Source organism: Dufourea novaeangliae, unplaced genomic scaffold, assembly GCF_001272555.1.
Source record: "Dufourea novaeangliae isolate 0120121106 unplaced genomic scaffold, ASM127255v1 scaffold76, whole genome shotgun sequence".
In the NCBI taxonomy this organism is placed as follows: domain Eukaryota; kingdom Metazoa; phylum Arthropoda; class Insecta; order Hymenoptera; family Halictidae; genus Dufourea; species Dufourea novaeangliae.
In genome coordinates, this window is record NW_015373950.1 from 965183 (window position 1) to 984450 (window position 19268).

At 37.1% G+C, this 19268-nt stretch overlaps 1 protein-coding gene across 10 annotated transcripts in view; it reads right to left on the reverse strand.

Moving 5' to 3' along the window:
• The window catches only part of LOC107186170 (putative transcription factor capicua), a 90740-nt gene that overhangs the window by 17369 nt on the left and 54103 nt on the right, over window positions 1–19268 (reverse strand). Inside the window, exon 1 of one of the 10 annotated variants that reach the window (XM_015573987.1) lies at window positions 2752–2801. The exons of the other annotated variants lie outside the window; for them this stretch is intronic. The gene's annotated coding sequence lies outside the window, so the exon portion shown is untranslated. Of the gene's footprint in view, window positions 1–2751; window positions 2802–19268 lie in introns of those variants that run through there. 10 annotated transcript variants of the gene reach the window in all.

The following is a 19268-nucleotide window of genomic DNA, read 5'->3' on the forward strand; positions in this document are numbered from 1 at the left end:
TAGCATTCATAACTTAATATTCAAGCATTCGTGAGTAATTTGAAAACTAGAGTACTCGTGAATAGTGTATAAACTTGAATAACAAAATTTTTAATTACTGGAAAATAGTGATTTCTGAAAGTACTTTTTGTATTCTACTGTTTTGGTAATAATCCAACCTAAAGGATTCACTTAACAAAAATCAAGTACTCAAGTATCTTTTCTTTACTCGAAACAGGAATTTAATCATTTGGTCGAGTTCGAAATCTAATTTTCGTCCGAGCATGAAGTCATAAATATAATTACTAAAGTAATTATCGATTCCGTTCTAATTACAGAAACACCAGGTACATTCATACAAATACGTCTAAGAAAACCGACATGATTAATGACCAAACGACAGGTTCACTGTTTAAGTACAAAAATTTGAATCACGTTTGATCGTTAGAATGTATTAATAAAATTACTCCCGAATGGACATCTACTACAAAATATATGTAAATTATATGTTTATGTGTATATATAACAAGGATAAAATTTCAATATTCGAATTCTCAATAGCTGGGTTGACACCGTCGAACAAGGACACGCGATGGAAAGCATTTAATTTGTATAATCAGATTTTACGCATGCTGTTACAAAATACTCGGGAAGCTTATGAAACAACTGTTGATTGCATTCCGCGTAAATTACTCGTTTAAAATTTTTTTCTTACACGTGAATACGGAACTCCCGTTTTAAAAAAGTAATATTCTAATATCTACGAAAAATATGCAAATGTTTTATACAAATTTTCAAGTTTTCAATACAGTTAACAATGCACGTATTTCATAGAATTAAGAGATATTTTCATCCGAAACACGTGTCATGAAATAATTTTTTCCGTCTGCAACAATTCATGTCAAAGCATTGAAGAAAACATAAATTAACCTACTGCTGCTAGTTACTTTAGTAACGACAGATTCAAAATATATTAAACTACATGAAATTCAGTATATCGTATAATCGCAAGTTTCCATACACTTGAAACAGGCAGGTTCAATTCGGTTGCAATAAAATGGAATAAAAGTACACGAAATCCTAGTACCTACTTGAATAAATTTTTGTCCACTACAACTCACTTTTCTTTAGTTCGGCAAAAAATTGTATCCAGATTTTTACACAGTGTTAATGGTTTGTAAAACAGCAAACTGATAGAACTCTTAAATTGAACAATGTATCGATGTGTCGGAGCAACGAAAAATTCTTCTGGTTATAGTACTAGATTTCTCAGTGATTAGGCCCCATTAACGTGACGGTATACGCGGGAGAATGTTCCTGAACGGGCATGTACGTACACCGCGCAAGAGTAAAGAAGCCAACGAACCTCGTGCGTTAGCGGTTTAGGAAACTGGCCGATAATTGCGCAAACAGAATCGATATACCGTCGCTCGCCAGCCGTGTGCACCGCCGGGGTATTCACAGTTCCACGGCACTCACTCGCGAGAACAACGATTCAATCCCGTTTACAGAGTGGAGAATCACAAAGAAACGAGGCGTCGAAATCTCGCGTGTCGAATATCACCTCGACCTTCAGGCCTGACAGGAGTCATCTTTTAAGAAGAAGAAAAAAACCAGCCGCGCACGGCCGCGTGTATACACCACGCAACACACACCAGCATACACACACATATATATATACACACACGGTTCCGTCGCGATTCACGTGTGTGCCACTGCGTAACGAGTAGCGCGAGCGGAGATGATCGGCACGCGCGACATAACCTATTCAAGAAATCACCGCCGCGCGTTTCTTCCTTCAAAGCGGGCAAGAAAAACGTTCGCGCTTTGAGGCCGGCTCTCACTTCCGTGGCAGTACCGACGAAGACTCCAGGGGCGACTAACGAGTAGTCAACAGGCACTTAGTTGCCGCCACCGCCACCACCGCCGCCACCACCACCACCACCACCGCCTTCGCCGCCACCGACAGGAGAATTACAGTCGGAGAAGCACGGACGGGCGCGCGCACACATGAACCCACACACACACACATACACATTATACAGACGCGCAGCGGCGACACACAACACGACGATGGAAGGCTCACGCACGTCGGAGACGCACTCGCGAAAAGAAACAAACGGACGTGAGGCGAGAACACGATAGGAAAGTTTCGAGGTGAGGTGAGGTGAGACAAGGTCGATCCTCCTCGCGTATCGATTGGAAATCACGCACCACGTCGAGCCGGGCAGGCACACGGTGTGTCGACGAGGAGGAGGGAACAAGCAAGCACCGGAGTATGTGTTTCTCTGCTACCCCGATCGCGTCTCGCAAGTCTCTGCATATATTGAAAAACGACGACGACGACGGACGACGACGAGGAAACGAAACGGAAGGAAAGGAAAGATGAAGAGAGTGCTAGGCGCTAAGTTGAACGTGGGAGAAGGATCGAACGTGCACTGTGTGCATCACGCGTTCTTATCTCGCGTTCGAGCGAACGAGCGAGACGGTAAACAAAGGGGAAGAACGGAGGGAAAAGTAGACAACGGTGTGTGTAGGGGTGGAGCGGAGGAGAGGATGAGTAAGAGAGAGAAACACACAGAGATGTTACCCACGTTTCTTTGGCGCGTCCTACCACCTTCGACGCGATCGCTGCACTGACACTGGTGAGCCTCAGAGAGTACGAGTTATTCGCCCCGTGGCCCGGGTTTCTCGGAGGAAAACAACAACGGCGGCGCGCTCTCGTGATCCCAACGTAGTGTGGGTAAAAGGACTAAGGGGGAATGCACTAACCTCGCTACTCCCTACCACAAGGCTGACTCACGTTGCTTGGCCTGCCCGCCTGCCTGCCTGCCTACTCCGAAAGACTCTCCGCCATTGTGTCGTGTCGTGTTGGTCGGTTGGCCGGTCGGCCGACTCTCTCTCTCTCTCTCTCTTTCTTTCTCACTCACTCACTCTCGCTACTCTTTTTACTGACTGACTGTGAGCCTCTCTCTTTCTAGGGCACGGACGTAGTGGACGCGCGCGTTTACAGGTACACCCGAGGGTGGCTGAATGTCTACATGTGTACCGGGACGAAATTCAAAACCTGTTACGTGACGCCCGCTGAAGATAGTACCTACTGGGTGTCTGTATCGAGGCTCGCCCGTTTTTCGTTCGAAATTCTCATCTATATCTTCGCTCGGATCGTTCCGAGGAACGCGATATACGGGGAGATCCGTATTTTGTAGCTGCCCTCGTGGGTGTTAACCCTTCACCCAACGGCTTAGTAATTTTTGCGTCGACTTATCTCAGCACTTTCGCTTGCGTTTACGCAGTATTACATGAATTACACGTAAATGTGTTTATCACGTGCATTGTGATTATTAGACTGTGGATTTTACGCATTTACGGTTGATGCAACTGAATAGAGCACACATTGAAATGAAAACTACAATAAAACTCAAGTTAGTCTGTTTTCTATTTTTTGTTTTTTCAGCGAAACCATTCACTGAAATAATAGATTTCTATTTAATTTCTGTTTTACCGGATTATTTGAGATTAGAGTTTTTATAACAGCGTCAGTTCAATCTTAATCGTAATACAATAAAATTCTAATCGTTAAATTAATAATTAAGAAATTATTTTTTTATTTATAAAGAAATACTGGGAGGTGATATTAGAAACAAAAATCCCGATAAAGTAATAGTAAAAAAGAGGTTATATTTGATAAATTGAGCCTGTTCAAATCAATTTTAAATGAGTTTATATGTATGAATCATACTCGTACAGTGCTCAATTGTAATTTAAATGTAATTAAACTTCAATAAACAGTTAATAGAAAGAAATAGTGGTAAAATAGTCTTTGAAATACAAAACTAAAACACAAATCTTCACAGATAAGAAATATTTTAATTTTTGTGTGGTCCTTTATATATCAATATGAATTTAACATTAATAAAAAATGATAATGCATTATAAAAGAAAATTAATGTATTTCATTTATTTCATTCCTTTCTTTTGAAATAAATAGACATTACTAAAAGTTCAAACTTCACGATAAGTATCCTTCTTGGTGAGCGAACTATTGTCTAAAAATACGTCAAGAAAATTTAACTGTGACTTCAGTATTTTATCGTGTCTATAGTTTATCACACCTCTTGTCTTATTGTGAATGAAATACTGAAGCAGGATTATACGTTATCGCTAACAATTCTTTTAAAAAAAAACTACTGGACAACGATTACAGTGATAAGCCACGTATCTTAATGCTTGATAAAGAATCTTAAAAATAATGTAAATCAAATTGAAACTGTATTAATCCATTAATTTATACTAATATCACTGTACATGGTAACCAATTTTATTTTCTTTCGTTTTTATTCAAAAAAGTCTTTCGCGCTATATTTAAACTGAACATTCTTTGATCCACATAATTTTGCACCAAATCCATTCGTTTTCGAGACTTTAAGGTCATTCTCATGTTACGCTTTTTTTTTCATTTCGACATACAGTTTACGTATAAACGAATTCAATAACTTGAATAAGAAGGCTGTGTAAGGTCATTCAAAGTTCAATATTTATAAATACCGGCCGACGTTGACAATTTAACAATGAATTTCATAGATTTTACGTAAATCGGAAACGAGGGTGAACGACCGATTACTTAATAATTTTCATTTCGAAATGGAATCAATTCTCGATTTCAAGCATTTTTTTAGGCAATTACCTTGAGGGCATAATAATAAAACACATTTTACACATTAATACTGCATGTAATCCGTTGGAACAATATCATCGTACGCGAAACCCGTTAATTTGTGTTACGGATGCACGCGTACACCGACGAGATTAACTTGCTACCATCAAGGTAGTAATGAGTCATCGCGCGTGAGTAATATGATAAAACTAGGTTTTTAATTGTTCTACAGTCGTACCACTGTAAAATGGCCGCGCGTATGCAACGGGATGATTACACCGAACCAAATGTCAGGAAACAATAAACGAACGATTATGGTACAGTTAGAAGATAAACCCATCGAATTTATCTAATACAAGATAATAACCACCGATACCATTGAAAGCACATTTTAGTGAAGCAAGGAAGATTCTCAAACACATGACTGCAAACTATAAATCGAACAATATCCCGTTTTCTTTTTCATTGAACGTACCATGTAATGTACAGACTTCACTCAGAGAAAATTATTCCATATCGATGCTTCGAGTTTCGAGTTAATTAACCGAGTTGCAAGTGAATTTAATCGATGAGAACTGAACTGAATTTTTTTGCAACTTTACATTTCAATTGAAATTAATATTATTCAACCCAATAATCATTGCTACGTTAATTAACTATTAAAATATTTAATCGCATTTCCACAAGGTATTTAATCATTTGAACAAAAGAAAAATGTATACAATAATTGTCTTAATAATATACAAATCTGTGAAATAACGATTGATCACCCCGTTTAAAGTTCGAGGGCATTCGTTATCTTGTTTGCAATAATTCATGTAAACGAAGAATTATCTCGAAACAATTCATTTCGTTCCGATATACAAAGAAGCCACTTTCCCCTTTGTTATTCTATAAATAGATACAACACAGAGAATACCTGATACACACAATTCACTGTTCGAAACATCATTTCCTACTTCGCGTACCTCGACGCAATTCAACCCCGTTAGCACCCCCCTTCCCCACCTCCTTCATTTTATATTTGCTCGCGCGACATCGGCCGTGTCTCGCCTTACACCGGACACACGATATTGTCAAAAGAGGCGAGAGCAAGGGTCGAGTTCACCCCCCTCGAATGATAGGAAACGTCAGCCGAAAGCGTCGGTTCTAATTGAATTAGGCTCGTTAGTACACACGGCGAAGGAAAACACATTCAAAGGGAAATTACGTTTCCCCCACCCCCTGAGAAAGGATGAACTTTAAGGGATCAGAACATGGTGAAGGTCTAACAAAAAAAATACAGATACTTTTGGGTTGTTTTTTAAAACATACAGTACAATTAAATGATCTTCGGTTTTACTGTACATAAACTATAGTTATTGATGAACATATAGGGTGAGGTACCGAAAACAGGCACCTGAATATCTCGGCTGTTACTGGTGACAGAAAACAATGTGTCAGACCAAACTTGCATGGAATCGAGAAGCAGATAATTTGATCTGAATAGTTCTTTGACAGGTGGACGCGTAGAGATCATATGAGGTAGACTTCGTTTTTCTAAATGGAGACATGTTTTTTTTTTGTCAAGTACCTTCATAAATAAGTCATTGTATGCGTCTTAAAACGCTCTACTAAATGATACGTAAAACAACATGTCTTTCCATTTACAAAAACGAAGTTGACCTTCGTATGACCTCTATGCATCCTCCTATCAAACAACTATTCACATCAAATTATGTGCTCCTCGATACCATGCAAGTATAGTCTGACACATTTTGTCTTATTACCAGTAACAGCCAAGATATTCCGGTGGCCTGTTTTAAGTGCCTCACCCTGTATAAACAAAATTTTTAGACGATTTATTGCTGCTAAGGATAGCATACGCTATTTTTTTAAATGGACGCCACTAACAAATCGATGCTGTGGCGTTGACAGAAAATTGGCCATACGATTCGTCTGAACTCCAAAAAAACAACCAAAAATATTCAGAAACATTATGTGGATAGTTATTGCAATACGTAGGAGAATATAAAAATATTGAAAAACAACAAAATGGTGGACATCTGAAAAATATGTGAAAATTTTACGAATTTCTCGTGTATAAGAAGTCAAATAGAATTGAATCAATTTTGTTAATCAACAAACGACTACGTAATGCAAAAAGAACAGATTTTCTGTCGAAAACGGGATCCTGATCGTGTCAATTGGATCAGCAGACTTTTTGATTTACTGTCAAGGTGGTTGAGAATTGTCGGTTTAAAAAAAAAAGCGTTTAAAGTTTGACACTTTAAATGGCGAATCGTAGATACCGTTTCACCGCCGTATCTCTGTTAATTCTTCGAATTTCACTCTGAAACATGATCAAAACTATTCTCGAAATGTATCTATCTTGCGGAATGTAAACAAAAAAAATTCATTTTTTCAAACATTTACCTCAGTTCTGGCTCCTTAAAGCCCGAGAAAACCGACAATTTCCCCTCGCGAATCCTTGCGTAATTATCGTACAGTGTGTGTATCACGATTAAAACGTTGAATGCCGCAGGATTTTCGTAAATTTCAGCCACAGCGTCGAAGTGAAACTTTCGTTACACAGAGTGTAGAAGAATAAAATGTTATATCAAATTATTGAAGTCAACTATGTTATCATACTTTTGGTATTTAGTTTGTAGAAGTTTACCGATTTATAGTTCAATATTAATAATATCGAAAAGTATACTCCCTAGAGTGGGGGTCACCGGTGACCCCCACGGCACTCAACGTGTTAACAGGTTTCGGAGCGCAATGACGTAACTCCCCTGTTAATACAAAAAAAAAAAAGCAGAACGAAGAAAAAAAACCAAACAGAAAGGCAGTATAGCAAGACGATCGTAAATACGATCGCGAACGAAGATTGTGTACAGCGCACAATGGACGAAACCCGTGGAAGTTTCGGAAATCTCAGTCGGTTTCTGCAGTGGGGGGATTGTGAAAATTCGAAAAGTACGCAACGAACGGAGCAGCGCGCGCATGCCCGCCGAGAACAGTCGAGACGTTACAACATAGCGTACTCTACTATAATACACGTGGAAATCCGAATACAAGTTGTACAGGAACGCGCTCGCGCGCGATACATCGTATTATGCAAAAAGTTGTTTGCGCAACACACCGTCTTTATTAGCGGGACGGCGCACGCTTTCCCACTGTGCAACTCTTCACCGTGGTCGAGCGAGGAAAAGAGACAGAAAGAAGAAGAAAAAAGAACGGTTCGTTTCCACTTTAATTTATCGCGATCATAATATTATACCATCCAGCGGGAATTAATCAATTTTATACTACGGGCCCGCGAGCACCGGCAGCTTTCTAACCGCGTGGAGCGTGTTTCGTGTGTTTCCGAGGTCTCTTCGTACGCGTTTCCTAACCATTACATTGCGACGCCGAATATAGTGGAGACACGTAGGATCCGGTCGTAGCGGTTCGGAAACGGTAACCGAAAGAACGTTAGTCATTACCGTGTACCTCCCCCGTCAGGCGTAATATTCATCCTGCTAACAAATCTCAGGCAGATTAGATATGTATTTATTTCTTAGATAACGTTCTGTTTGACGAGATAACTTCTTTTCTATTTTTTTTTTTTCGTTCGTCGGGGTTTGTAACCCGCGAGAGAGCGTGGTAATGAATCATTACGCGGTGTTATTTACATCGATTAACGCCGATGCTGTGTATACCAACGACGGACAAATTATAATCGTTGTTAACCCTTTTCGACCTGAATTATTTCCATCAAAAGAAAAAAACAAACATCTTTTTTTGCATACAGGGTAAGCGCATCAAGGAATAGACACTTAAGAGATTTTGCAACAATTACGGTCGAATATTGAAAGATAATATTAATGAATATTTGGGACGTGAAAATGGGATTTTTAAATATCTAGGTCATTCTTATAGAGTATAGATTTCAATTTGAAAAATTGGAAGAATGTACTTAGTTCAATTAAACAGAAAGAATACAGATTTCACCAGTAAATTAACAATATTAAGTAAATGAACATTTCTAGCCAATAGCGCGAGAACGGTTTGAATATGAAAGAAAGAATTGAAAAAAAAATCAATATTTAATCATTTGTCCATACTAATAATTTAATTTACTTGTTTTTATATATAATGTTCATTCACTGGTACCGTGTTCGTTTACTGGTGCATCCACCCTAGTTCTTTCTTGAATGTCAGACAAATAGGAAGATTAGAAGAATATAAACAAAAAAATTGTTCAACGACAAGAACGAATAATCATGCAACAAGTCCTGAATATTATTCCCGAGAATGTAGGTGTCCGTCCAACAACAAAAAACTAAACTATACTGACGAAATACTACTGTGCTATATCGGAAAAAATGTTTCCTTCGTTAACCCTTGACTGCGAATGGCGCCTTTAGGCGTTCTTTAATTCAATTCATGGTTACAATTACGGTTTTTGAATCTGTCGTTGCCTTGTATCCATCCTACGTTTCTACTGTAATAACTACAGTTGTAAAATTTTACAAAATTTATACAAACAACCCAATGGTTTTTCATATTATTAACAAAGAACATCGCACACAGCGAACTTCCTGCTTGAGAGTGGTTCGCAGTACATATAAGGGGTGAATCTTTCGTTAGGTCCAAAGTAATATGATCTACTAATATCTTTACGAACATTTTTACTGGCATACTGTTTTGCACATTTACGATAAATACATAAAATCCACAATCTAATCAATACTGCCGACAATATTCAATAATATCCATTCTTTTCGTCCAGCAACATTCAAGATTTTTAAATAAATACACCTGAATTTCCCTTTACACGGTACTTGTTTATAGTATTAAATTTTACATGATTTTTTTAACACTTTTTATTTACTTTTACATGGTCTTTTAACACGTTTTATTTACTTCTACACGGTTGCGAAAAAAAACGTACACTAAGTAGTTCGAGGAAAATTTCAAATCCGTTTTAACTTTAATATATTGTACTCAGACCTGGGCACTTCTCAAATGATATTATTTGAAATATCATTTCAAATAACATATTATTTTATTTCATAAATATTTTCATGCCTGTGATTACTTCCGAAACAACATTATTTGAAATATTCTTTCAAATAACATGTTGTTTTGTATTCTAATCATTTGAAATAATTCTTAGAAATAATAGTGAAATTGTTCTTCGCAAGTGTATCAGGTGACTAGATCTGAATTTGATTTATTGATATTTTTCTGAAGTGTAACACCCCTCGTCCATGTTTCACACCAATAAAACGATTATGTAGTTTCATTCGCGACAATAATAGATGGACGATGGACTCAAGCAAAAAATCTCTTACGAATGAGCTTTTTGTGGAGCGGGTTCTGCATAAAGCAAATTGCTGTAAAGATCACTTAAAATAAAATCTTTTCGTCGCATATTATTTTGAGTATTATTTATTTTGCCAAACTTGAAATACAAAAATAAAAAAATAAACCATTATTTGAAATTACTATTAATTTTTTCAAATAACAGTATTGTAAATATAGATCCGGAATAAATTACTTCAAATACTTATTTCCCATTTTCATTAATAATTATTTCTTATTTCCATTTCATTCATAAAACTTGCCCAAGTCTGTACTATACAACATATGTAGCTGTGTTTGTTTTTCAATTCTCGGTACGCACCCACCGTGCAAATAGAGACTCAGGCATACAAGAATTCCGATTGAAACCACGCAACCCTTCGACAAAAAAATAAAAAAAGAAAAATAGTAAATTATTTATCGATACATCGAAACAAAAAAAAAACAGTCTCGATATCCAATATATTCGCCCAAAAAATCGTCCAAGAAACACGATCCCCCGCGCCACTCGAGCATCCAAAAACCAGGAGGATTCTCGGATAAGGTTACAAGCGCACCCTCCCGCCCCTCCTAATAAATACACCGCTAAGTTAGCGCCCGGCCATATAAACTCGCAAGCACAAACACAGACGGAGGAGGGAGAGAGAGAGAGAGTCCAATAAACCAATTTCCAACCGACGACAACACCTCTCCTCGCGCCCCTCCACGTCCTATATCATCCCGTCAGCCTTCTCCAGCCCCGATATCCGTAATATAAGCATTACGACTGCAGCTGTGACGTCACCGTCTCTGTACCACGATCATCCCCAAAACCCGGTGGACGGTATATACGAGATCGTCAATGTGGCTCTGCAACCGATACCTTCCTTCCCGTGACCGGAAGAAACGGGCGTCGTTGGAACAGGTGCCATTCAAGTTCAAGTACGGTAACACTGGAACCACCCCAGGGGGTTTCAGATGTGGGGGAGGTGACGGTATTATAGCCACTCCTGCCCCCCCCCCTTCCAGAGGGGGATCGGTATTAGTTTCCTGACTTTAGCCGACCGTAGGTCCGAGAGACAGGGATCCCACCCCAGTCTCTTTGAAAAGCCGGCTGTGGAGAGTATCGGCTACACGAATTACGCGTGAAAAAAGGAAAACACAGTGGGATGATACCTCTCTTGGAACCATCAACCGACGCAGGAGTAATATACCACCCGCGGATCCGTCCGTTCACTGGCTAGGCCCCCGAGGAGCTTTCCTTTTAACGGGCCTTAACAACTTGTAACCGATACCTGTGGCCCCTTCTGTGTCTTCTCCCCCCATCCCCACCCCCCTTCTTTCTCTCTTTCTTTTTTGTTACCTTCTCTCCTTTCTTCCCTGGCCGGTGTATATCGATGGTGAATGGCCTGAATGAAAGGAGAGCCAAATCGCGTCGCGCGAATATTGTAGACGTGGCCCCTCCTTGTCGGACCCGGTTCCACAAGGAAAGCACCTCTCCATCTCTCTCTCTCTCTAACTTTCAGCGTCACAATGGAACGCAGGATATCAGAGGGGGTTGGAGAACGCGTCGGTCTACAGCTAGTTTCAGGGGGGGGGGGGAGTTGGCATAAATCAGATATACGACGCCACCATCGAGGTAGTTGTACTACGATGGTGGCAGGTAGAAAGACTGGGACCATCCCCCGCTCTGTGACAATTGTCTCCAGAGGGTCCCTAGTAGTTTTGGTACGGTATTGTTGCGCATCCCTATCTTTCTGTCTTCTGAAACACCTGCTTTTTCAGCTAATATCACGACCCTCTTCTGTTCTATCTCTCACGATCCTCTGGTTTTGGTTTGTTGTGCAAGAGAGGATGGGGAGGAGGGTTGGTTACGCGGTTTTAACCCACGAGCGGCTGTCTCTTTTATTCTGGTTCTATGCCTCATCGACGATGTCCACGCGATCGGAGATACCGGGATAGATAGCGTAACTTTTTTTTAAGTCCGTCGATCGGCGACCTTGAGTAACCGATAAAGTGACGCGGATTCGTGACGTGTGTGTGTGTGGGTGTGTGAATGTGAACCAGCCGTGGAGTCAATGGGACGATAGCGATAGATAATTCGAAAGCTACGCGAAACGATCGACCGAAAACGGCTACTCTAGTGTAGGGATTAACCGATACCGTCAGGGTGTCGATACTTTTACTCGGAACTTGTATTGAAACAAAAGTATCGATATTTACTTACGTTGCATGAGAAGTATCAATAGCTACTTGAAAATGAATGCAACGTTCTTTTTTATTAACACATTCTATGCGGGCTATTTTGCGCGTTTCACCTGGCGTGACGCGGGTCATTTTTAGAGACTTGGCTGCGTCAACAAAGGATTTCAAGAAGTCGCTCTTTATTTCACCTTTTTTGTTTTATTATTCTTTCGATACCTTACTGTAAAAAAATACAGTGTTTATAAGTAGTAGATATTTTTTTTTGAGGTTAAATAATACAAAAAAATACTAAATGTTAAATTGTTCGGTTTAAAAATCGGTTTATAAGGTTATACTTTGTAGAAACCAACAAATTAATAACTTTCATAATGTTTTATGATATGTTATCGCTCAATTTCAAACGATATATGAAAGACGTACTAGTACGTGTTACAGTATTCGAATAGGCTTATACATACAATGTTAGACAAATGTTTTTTTTTTGTTTCAAGGTCATTTCATTTAAGAAATCTAAAGATTATTGGTATTATTTTGACAATGGTATCTTATCCCTTTTGCTTCTATGTTCTTACGGAGCACGAAGAAAGGAAAATTCAACGATCATCTGAAAGGAATTAAAATATACTCGAGATACACGTGGCACATCGATTCATATGTATATTCGTATCCAAACGTGAACATAGTTACTGAGATCCCGCCAGATGAAAATAGGCTACACCGAGGCGTATCGGATTATTTTCTGTTTGATAGTAAAAAAATAATAGTTAAAGTTTAGAAACCTAATTATGTATTATAAATTCGTAATTAGTACACATTTAACTTGAACATTAATAATAAAAACATAAAAAAAACTTAACAATCTTTTGCAAACGAAAAACGAAAAAGTGAAAAATATTCGATTCGCTAATATCGATTCGATAATATAATAATTTAAAGTATATGAAATACCAAACATGGATACCATACAAAATAATAATAATAAACACATTTGAATTTTCAAGCTTACTTTTTTATTTTAAACACGAAATTGCAGATTACGTATCTTAGATTCGTACGAAAATTATAACGTTCGCACGCGTTCGTCTCAATGGCAACATGTGTCAACACTAAACAAGTACGTAACACAATTGATGGGTTATTGGATGTGTGTGGAGGACAAGGATGACGAAATATGAACAATCGAAATGTTCGTTTGCATGAGAATGTAACAAATATGGATTAAATTCTTATTTTGATCCGATTCGCCTAGTTTCGGAGTTAGAAGTTACAAGAATATTTGTTTTCTCGGTTGAATTTTCTTTGTTTTATAGTGAATTTGTATTTGTTGGACCAATGAGACGCACGTAAATTAACTACATTTTTTTTGAAAAATGGTATTAGAACAGTTAAGAACTCGGGCGACAATAATGTAAAAGTTTGTTTGATGCAATTAAAAATTAACCGAGATGACACCAAAATAATGGGATAATTATTCATTGTCCTAACAGATATGTTAATGTTCTGATACTGACTCAATTTATTTTATTTAATGTACTACCATGAATATTAATTTTCAGCTCGAGAGTGCTAATGGCAGTCAAAGTGTTGACCGACTGTTCAGTCGCATAAATTATAATCCATGCAACTTCTGAGATACCTCAAAAATTTATACACAGTATTAAACCATGCAACCATGCATGGAAATAGTCTTATTCGTAGATCGAACTCGATATCATACATAGTTAGAAAATCGTGCAAGTGACATCAATAACTAAATTTAACTGTCCATTGAGAGGCCTGGCATAATAGCTCGAACATGAAAAAAATATTATGGAACCTTGATCAGTCCACGATACAAAACTGCGCGAGGAACTCACGTTCAACGATTTGTCATACGATTACAATGTAAACGGACAGTTACAATTCACCGCGTATCGATCTGCTGAATATCGAATGAGTAACAAACGATGCCCGTCATAACGCAAAGATCAGAATTCTATATTATTTAATACCAGATTGCAGACATTATTGTATGTGAATGTGTGAAAACGCTATGAACAAGAGTTCTAACAATAATATAGTATAATGTGTGGTTTTTTATGTATATTAAAATTTAAATAAAAATTACGATTATTCGAAAAACTTGTCTTACGAATTAAGGGGTCTATTATGCTAAAAATAAAACTAAGAACTGTTATGTTTTTATATATTATGAACAAGAAGTTTCCATCATTTATAAATATATTAAAAACAAACGACAAACTTTTACAAGCGTCACAATGCAAATTCGGATCCAATTTTGTGGTAATATTCTCAAAACTAAAATCGAGTACCTGACAAAACGAATTTTTGGAGTCGTACATTTTTTCTGTTTTTAGTAACCAAACAAGTTGAAACTTTATGTGGGAAACTACAAGTTCAAGTTCATACAGCCGCCATTTTGTAAAATACTGATATTTTCAAAATTGGCTTCGACATGTACTAGTTCCTTTTGTCTACTTTAATATGAAATTAAAAACACTTGTTTCAGACAAAAGCCCACAGAGATATTGGATCTGATACCACAGATGGTATTTCGATGAAAAGGGTTATAATTAAATGGCAGCCATTTTCTTCTGTTGATAGATATATAGCTCAATTTTTTTCGAAATTACTAAGGAAATAACATATAATAAGATGTATATGCTGAATTTTTAATAAACAATAATTCTGCATATACACAAAAAATGTTTCAATTTTCCCCCTTATTTAACAGCTCAAAGATATGTAACCCCTTAAGAAACACCTAGTTCTATTTATGACGTCTCCACTGATGGTTAAAAACATACAGAAAAACTTTTTGATCAAACCACTTGTCCACCGTGTATATGTACACAACATACACGAGAGCTACAAATATACATTTTTAACCCCCGACGCAAAAAGGAGGGGTGTTATAAATTTGACGCCTGTGTCTTTGTATGTGGCTCCGTAGCTCATCAACGAATGATCCGATTTTTATGCGGTTTTTTTTTTTTCGTTTTAGAGGGTACATTTCCAGGAAGGTTAATAGCTATATTTGATGAAAATCTGTTCAATAGTTTTCAAGTTCTTCAACTTTCTTTACAATTTCTGAAGGGAATCTCAGCCACGGTTATTGTACCTCGAGTTTGGACTCAAATCTTGAGGGTCTGATGATGATGAGGAAAATAATAACTGGATATAATAAATAAATAAACCGTTTTTTTTTGTGTCGGGGGTTTTTAAAATTTTTAATTTAATATTGTCCTCCCTCGACGTATCACGAAAAGCATCAAATACACCGCTGCCACTATCTACCGAGGACATTCAATTACCGAGAATCAAGTGTATACATTTGTTACTACGATTTAATATAGTAACAGGCGTGCACACTATCGCCGGTTCACAGTTGAAGGCCGACGACAAGAACGACGAGAAAATAAGAAAAAGCTAGGAAGAAACGCGACGATTAATCGCGATTTGCGTGAACAATACGAGGCAGTATCTTCGTTATTGTTTGCAAAATTCAAATGCAACGGGAAGTAATTCATTCGGATCACGTCGTTTCCGGTGTTACCACACGCGAGCCTCCTAAGGGTATACCTACAGACTCGGCGGTACGGTGCGTTTAACGCATTCATCGTCGCGTCGGTCACCGGTGACCGACAATCAACTTTTACATACACGTGGCACGACGATCACTGATTACCGCCGTACAATTTTCCATCCACGCCTGTGCCGGTCACCGGTGACCGGCATAGAACCCTTCGTTCACATTCCACATCGGTCATCAGCGGAACTTTATGTAAAATAACATATTTCGAAGTAATTTGTAAAGACAGATGTAAACATTAGATTTTCTTTCATTTCTTAATGATTTTATTACAAGGATGAGACAGAAAGTACAGGGTGAGTCAATAAGAACAACTAAAATAACTCATTACCATTGGTTATATCGGAAAACGTTTTAATGGATTGTGTAATATTTTATGGGACGCACCGGACGGACACAATTTGATTTTTTAAAACTTTTTTTCTTAAATATCAAGGTCAATGCATATTTTCTTTAACACCACATTGTTGTCGATTGAAGGACGAATTCAACGATCTACAGCATGAAGGTATTAAAAAAAAGATACATTAACCTTGAAAAAACTCAAGATCACCTACATATATAAAAAACATTAGATGTAAAAAAAATTAAATTCTATCCATTCGATGTGTCCCTTAAAATGCTGCACAATTCATAAAAACGTTTTGATACAACCAATAGGTAACGAGTTATTTTACATTGTAGTTTTTATTGGTTCACTCTGTATATTAGATCTGATGTTAACTTTACCATTTATCATATTTCACATAGTCGTACACGCTATAAATGCGTATAATTCGCAGTCTAGTCATCGGTGACTGACGCATATCTGTTCTATTCACGTGGCATCGGTCACCGTTGACCGGCAGAGAACCTTCCCTTGACATCACGTCGGTAACCGGTGACCGACACAGAATTTTCCGTCCGAGGCTTCATTATCTCCAAGTTAACGATGTACAATGGCCCATAATCAAAATTTAACTGCTCAAAAGGTTAAAAACAAATTTCTTGCGATTTAAAAAAAAAACTCGCATCTACTTATTGTTAATTATGGAAGATCTGTTCCATGCGTTATTGTTCACCACAAACCCCTTTCGTATCATTGATTTCGATCAAGATTAAAAAAAGAATTCCCTGAAAATCTATTGTTTCATAAAGATGCCAAGGGTTGACTGTTAATTGAACGAAGACGTCATCGAAGATGATCCTTCACCTCTTCATTTTTTTTTTATTCTTCAGCTGTATTCAATTTAAATATATTTATAAATATTAACGATAATCGATTGGTAGACTATCCTTTTTTGTTGGGGAATTTTCTATTGAATATTTGATTACAGTTTTGAAACGATGCTTGATTGTAAGAAAAACTAAAAGTACACATACGTGTACCCCTCAGTATCCCTCAAGTGGTTAAAATAAGTCGATAAAAATTTGTTCGTTTCTCTATTTTTATTTAAATAAAATTATTAATTTTTTAATTGTTCGATCGCTTCGTCTCGAATTCTGATTCAAGACCACTGTGCGGCGGGCCATGAGAGAATTTGTTTAAAAAAAATTCCTTCATAAAAAGAAGTTGTTTAGCAACAGATTTGATCTTCAGAACATGAAATTTATGTAGCAGTATTTTTTAATTAATATATAATTGCGCAAACTGGCTAAAAGCCTCCATAATTAGGACACATACCCTAGGTGATTATAGGCTAGAATGATGCTCTTAGATACCCCTGCTTTCCACTACGATTATTATATTATCTACGATATTTATTCGAATAAAATTGTGCCCAACTCTGATTTATAGCGTAAGGGTTTGTTTAGAATTCGGTATAATTACAGCTTTAATGAAGTTCAAGGAGTCTTTTATTTTATTTGGAACTGTGTGGATTTGTAAATATAGTAAAAAGGTTTACTTTATTCCCAGTTCTTGCAAATTATCCCGTGAAAAAACTATATTTGCGTAAACGTCCAAAGTCTAACAAAGTATAAGTGTACGAAATCTGCAATATGTTGATTATGTACAAATGACTTTTGTGCATGCAAAAGTTGCCTCGGTTTTGAGTAATGAATAGAGATGGGTGCAGATTATTCAAAATGGAAGATGAAAGAAGAAATTTTGATTTGCAATTCGACATATCTTAACGAAATATGATATTTAATAAAAAAAAACTATCGTATACTACTAGTAATTTGATATCTACTAGACAGGGTGTCCCAGAATAAGTGGGAAGTATTTAAGGGGTGACTTCATCACATCTAAACAATAATAAAAAAGTGCATTTAAACCTATGTGCCATTTGATTATGTTATCAAAAAACAAACTCTATCTGCTTGCTTTCATAAGAGATCCTCGAAATGATCTCTCATCTGAATAAAAGCCTGCAGACGTCTTACCAATGACTGTCCTACTCTCTCCATATGTCCAGATGCGGCTCGGATTTGCTGGAAACTTTGTTCGACCCTTTCACAAAGAGTTTCAACACTGTCAACGGGCGTTCTGTATACAATGGATTTCAAATAATCCAACTGAAAATCGCTACAAAGTCAAATAGAACACATGTTTATATGTACTTTTTAAAATTGTTTTGATGTGCTGAAGCTACCCTTAAAATATTTCCCACTTATTCTAGGACACATACTGTATATATATATATGTCTAGCCAATTAGAAATAAAATTGTTGAAATCCAAGAAATAAAAACTATGTAGGAGGATGTATGATATTTTGAAGACTCCTTTTTTTTAGAGTTCAGCTTTAAATACTCGACCAAACGAATATTATACAGCATATTACAGAAAATTAAAGATTCCCATTGTAAAATATTAAATATTTATTAAAAAGGCTTCGATGAACTTGTACATGACGTTGCTTGGTTTGGCTACCGAAAGACTTATCTGAAATGAACTCGGCAGTAGCTGCTTCGTTTTATATTAAAAAAGGACAGACGTAGTGATAAATTGATGTTTTAATTACAGACGACACTCAAATGTCTTCATTGAAGCAATCATTGTTGTCAACCGACATTAATTTTAAATATCTCACGATCTATTAATCTTTCGATCACCTTACCTCAACATGTTTTCGTGCAAAATGTCCAATGGAATTTGGTTTACATGGAAAAAATATACGTTTCTATTTAAAAAAAAACTGCATACTATAGATACACAACTTTTCTCTACTAATTTCACCTAATTGCAATTAGTAAAAAGATACAACTTGTTCCCCAAGTAAGTAATAAATAAAATATTCAAACCAATAGTATTTTATTACTCGAAACCTGGCAGACCCTTTGCGTTCACCCGATGATACCAATATATATACACATATATACAATATATAAAATCTCAATTGTTCGTCTTTTGGGATTCATGATCTATTCGTACGACGTTTCAACTGGAAATTATTTCGAACAATCGACTGCATAAAATTCGATCGAGATGTCGCCTGTCGTCACGGCGTCGGACAGTGATTCGGAATAAAAATTTATCAGCTCGAATGGTGAAACAAAAATTTCACTTACATATCTTCAATACAAAACTCACGACAACT